Source organism: Salvelinus namaycush, unplaced genomic scaffold (assembly GCF_016432855.1).
Source record: "Salvelinus namaycush isolate Seneca unplaced genomic scaffold, SaNama_1.0 Scaffold2167, whole genome shotgun sequence".
In the NCBI taxonomy this organism is placed as follows: Eukaryota; Metazoa; Chordata; class Actinopteri; order Salmoniformes; family Salmonidae; genus Salvelinus; species Salvelinus namaycush.
This window is the reverse complement of record NW_024058972.1, coordinates 19,795-24,952: the sequence shown is the minus strand read 5'-3', so window position 1 is coordinate 24,952 and position 5,158 is coordinate 19,795. Positions and strand designations below refer to the sequence as shown.

Here is a 5,158-nt window from a genome sequence, read left to right as displayed (position 1 = left end):
AATACCCTCAAATCATTCGTTTGAAATTTCCCCGATGTTTCATGTAACTCATTCACACAACTGTGATAAACGTACAGGTTTAGTAATTTTATCAAATAGATTAGTATAGTTCAAATAAAGATATGCGTTCACTAGCGCTCAACCTGTGTTCACTGTAAATCACTGTTAACTAACTGCAACAGGCAATAGTACGGATTCGATAAACCAAACCCAATTTATCACAAAGGTTGGATCTTGAATAGAATATACAACGTCAATCAACATCTCTTAATCAAAACTATAATGCAAGTAAAGAAAATAGTGTACCTGAACAATGACCAAATCCATTCGAGTAACGTAATCGTGTATCCCCCCTAGTGACGTTGTTCTACGTCGTTACAAAACAAATCATCCTGTCCCTAGCAACGTACTCTGAAAATTAGTAGCATCAAAACTATCGTATAAGTAAAATCAACTTCTCAACTTTCTCTACTCCAAAGTTTAAACGTACCATATACTTCGCTAAATTTATATCGCATGTCAGCCAATGTGGCAATACTGCCCTCTTCTGTCCATTCTCTGTATAGCTTTTCTTTTTCTTTTTTGCTTAATTTTATCGTTATTTTTTCTTATCTATTATTACCCAGTAACTAGTGTGTCTGTGACTAATAATGTGAGAATATAGTATGTGGTTAATGTGTAACTTGAGTATATATGGTTACGTTATGTATATATGTCCTTACTCCCCTTCACATAAAAGCCTGATACAGTACATACAGAGGGATACAATCATAAAGCAACAGACATACAGTGTGACTTGTCTTATATCCAACACGTCTTATTCAATCAGTAAACTTGTCTTATCTCCAAAACATTGCCGTTAGATCATTTGCGCATATAACCTAACCTCTCTTCACCAACGCTTTGCCGTTTACTTGTAACAGGGGACATGTCTTATACAGTGAATTGCCGTCGAGGGTCCACCTAGACTTGTCTTATATCCAATTCTTCTGCCTTCCCCTGGACTATGTTGCCGTCCACTTTTAGTCGAGGGTCCACCTAGACTTATTAATCGACAATTTGTCTTATATCCCACATACCATGTAAATACATAAAAATCCGTGAACCCGGTATATTGCCGTTCATTTATTAGAACTTGTCTTATTTCCAATATTCCGCCATTCACGGTGGTTATGTGGCCATTGTCCTCAATCACTTCCCTAAAGTCTCATAGACTTTTAATAAAACAACCCTAGCTTAGATACATACACACACACAAACAGGCTTTTAATATCACGTCATACACATACAGGCATTCCATTGTTATTCTGTTGGCCAATTGAAAATGCATTCGCCATCAAGTAGTACGTAATTCAATAATACGTAGTTCGTTTTATCCTTACTTTGCTGTAGTGAACATATGGTTCAAAAATTTAGTAACTTACACCAGTTAGGTTTTCTCACAAAATAAATTTGGTTAAGTCCAATATGCAGAATTTCAGTTTTGAAACAATAGGCTCTGCTTACCTGTTTTTTAGTAGACCCGGGCTTTTTGTGAGAGGACCCCATCTGGCGACAGTCTAGGCCAAAGGCTGGATGCCTCAATGTCCAGCGAAGTTCCCTCAGTTCACGGTCGGGGTCACCATTTGTTAGGGTTGCGAAAGTTCAACTGAGATAGGAACAGTAGCACACCTGAACTTGGTTAAAATAATTGTTTAATTCAAAAGTTAATAAATGGCAAATACAATTTCCGTATATACGGGTTCAATGTTTCATCACGCAGGATAAGACAGAGAACTGATTTGTTTCTGACAAAGATATTATATTATACTCTGACAGAGGTTAGTTCCCACTTCCGAGCCGGCCTGTCAGAGTAGAGACTGGGCGTGGTTTAGACTCACCCAGCCTATCGTTGATGCTGGGCCCTTAGCGCATGTGATGTCCCGACGCTGTTGCTGTGTAGATTACGCTCCTTCACCCCAAAGACTGGGGTCAGACAGTTTTATAACATTGTCTGAGTTATCTGCACCTGTTATACAATGTCCACTGTTCTCGCTCAAGGCTAACTACAGCTTCCCAGCTTCTTATCTGAGCTAACTGTTACTTCCAGCACACACACACAGACATCCAGACGCCCAGACCAACAGGTTGTCAATATCAAATCACGTTTGTTATAGTATTCAATCACATATAATACAGTTGCTAATCACGTTTGTTATAGTATTGGGTTATAGTGTATGACTCAGAACCTCACATATGTTTTTCGTGTGTATAGTTTATCTGTTATTGTCTATTCAGCAGTCTCCTGATTCACCCCCCTCCTGTGTCTCTCTAAGATTAGCACAGTCTCGGTCACATAGTACAGCGCCCACACTACTGATACATTTGTTGCATACACACACATATTTCATACAGTACAGCGCTCTCTCTAACACACACACATTTCAGGCTGATTGTTCATGGTTAGGCCCTGAGCACTGGTAAGAGTAGCAAGAGTCAGCAATTCAAACTTTAATGCATAAGAATAGTTAGTTAAGCATGTCAAAAACCTTATAAAAACCCCACATGAGCAATATCATATTTTCAACAATTGAAATGATATGGAAAGTTATTTTCATGCTGTAGTACAATTCCACCACCATAAATCGTTGTATTGGTTTATGAACTATGTTAGCCTAGTTAGCTTGTTTGTTGCTAGTGCTAATGTTCGCTCACTATCTAGCTAATGCACTAGTGAGCCAAGTTTGTTGACATTTGGGCGGGTAGCTTGATTAGTTAACATAACTGTTGATAAAGAGACTGATATTTTATGGCTATTTCAGTCAATTCTATCAGTGTGGTTATAAGTAACATGCATAGACAGCTAAATGGGACACGTGATCCCCATAGATGAACTTGAGTAGGTAGCAGTTTGATAACATTAGATGGTGTTAGTTTAGCGAGCTAAAGTTGGCTGGCTGGAAACCAGGTGTTGTGCACCCCACCTTGCATCTCATAGCAGAGTGGAAGAGGGAAAGTCACATATGGAATTTTTTACTGCTTCTAACGTGCTTGTTTTGTAGTCATCTAACAAACATACATTATGTCTCTTATAAATTGTAGGTTAAGCCATGAATGTTGATTGTCTGACAGCCTTGGTATAGTTAAGCAGTAAAGCACAAGGAAAGGTTGAGGACTGTTCTTACGTAAGAGGCAACGCGGAGTGCCTGCCTGGTTACAGCCCTTAACCTTGGTATATTGGCCATATACCACAAACCCCCGAGGTGCCTTATTTCTTAAATATACCACAGTTTCAGCCAATCAACATCCAGGACCCAAACTACCCAGTTTATAATGTCTGCTTTATTCCACAGATTAAGGATTTGAGTTGGCCTGACGGAGAGATCTTCCAGGCGACTCCGGCCCATGGAGGATGCAGAGCATCACATCAGATCAAACATTGATAAACCAGTACTTTACCAGCGTTTTATCAATATCTTTAAAGGTAAGGTGAAGATTGAATATATTTCTGACAGTCCTAAATATGACAGCTATGAATTAGATGAATCAGATGTACATTTTAGAGGTTAGTGGGAAACAGTGAATTGGGATATATGGGCACAGTCACCCAGGAAAAAAGGTTTAAAGGAATAGCTTGCCATGTCTTTGTATTATGGTCATAGGATTCTTAAAGGTCCACTACAGTCACACGATGCTCCATCTGAAATCTCCTTCCACCTGAAAAGGCCCACCTTGAAAACGAATCATTGGTTTAGAAGACAAAGTAAGAGTGACAACTGAATCTAGCCTCTTGAAAGACAGAGCAGCGCATCCCCCTCCCTAAACCCCCTGCTGCACACCTGAACCTCATTTTGATTGGCAGTGATATGTGTGAGATCACTTTTAGACAGTGTGAGGTCATTTTATGAGAACAGTTGTTTTTGGAGAAGCTTGGCAAGTTGAATGGGGTGATCATGTGACCGGAGTGGACCTCCAGACAGTGATTATTCTCTGTAATAATTGACAAGCACAATGCAATATCTCCTAATGTTTGTATTTTGTGTCTGCTAAGGACGGGGAGTTTTTGCCACTGAATTCATATCCAAAGGAGACTTTGTTGTGGAGTACCGAGGTGAACTGCTTACACAACAGGAGGGCGAGGTCCGAGCTGATCAGTACAATGATTCTGCAAAGGTGTTTCTTTTCCATTTCCAATGGAAAGGAAGAACATGGTGGTAAGTAGGATTGATGAGAACAAAATAAACATATTAATGCCTTTTGAGATCTAAAAAAAGCAACAACATTCAAATGGAGACAGACATTTAAATGGTTGGTGGCACAATATGCACTGTAGGCCTATCTCAGGCCCAGATACTAATTTGACCGTGTCCCTGACCTAAACAGTAAGGAACAATATTAGTCTTCAAACCAACTGGTTCGCTATCAGAGCATCTGCACTCCTTTTTTAAACAACGCGTTAGGGACTTTTCTGCCCCTTTTCTGAAATAGAAACCCTGTGCTGCAATATCTTCATTAAACTGTGACATGTTATGTTTCTATGCAGCATTGATGCATCTGAAGAAGACTCCTCCCTTGGGAGACTCGTTAATGATGATCACAAAAGACTCAATCTCTAAATGAAGGCCATACAAGCAAACGATGAGCCACACTTGTGCCTCTTCGCGACTCGAGATATTGCAGCTGGCGAAGAGTTGACTTATAGTTACGGTGATTCAGACTGGCCATGGAGAACACAGGTGAGGAACTCTCTTTATTAAGATGCTAGATGAAATTACCACCCATCTTGGAAGAGCCGGGAGGATGAGCAATTCACTACCCTGTCATGCAATATGTTGTGATGCAGACAGTGTCTCTTAACTACTAAGATGTAATTGATGTCTAATTGTTGTCTTGGTTCACTTAATTCAGGTCATCAAAACTGAATTGTCGTCCAGCCCAAAACCTGGTAAGAACTTTACTAAAGTCATAGATCAATATGAGTTAATTTTTTTCTATTATCACCTTTACTATTTCACTTTCACAAATACACATTTATAGTCTAACATCAATTGCACTGGAATGCAGTGCACTTGTTGCATACATCAAAAGTTAACTAAATATACAATACATTCAAATATATGAAATAAAAACCTTATCAATAAGAACTCAGTAGTTAGGCTCTTGTGGGCTCATTTAGTAG

The 5,158-nt window shown here is 39.3% G+C and overlaps 1 long non-coding RNA gene across 1 annotated transcript; it reads left to right on the top strand.

Annotated features, from left to right (window-relative positions):
• The first annotated feature begins 3,312 nt into the window (after positions 1-3,312).
• Positions 3,313-4,577, top strand: LOC120038371. The gene is made up of 3 exons (XR_005475038.1): positions 3,313-3,463; positions 4,031-4,193; positions 4,523-4,577. It is a non-coding gene; the product is annotated as an uncharacterized LOC120038371 (long non-coding RNA).
• Positions 4,578-5,158: the final 581 nt, after the last annotated feature.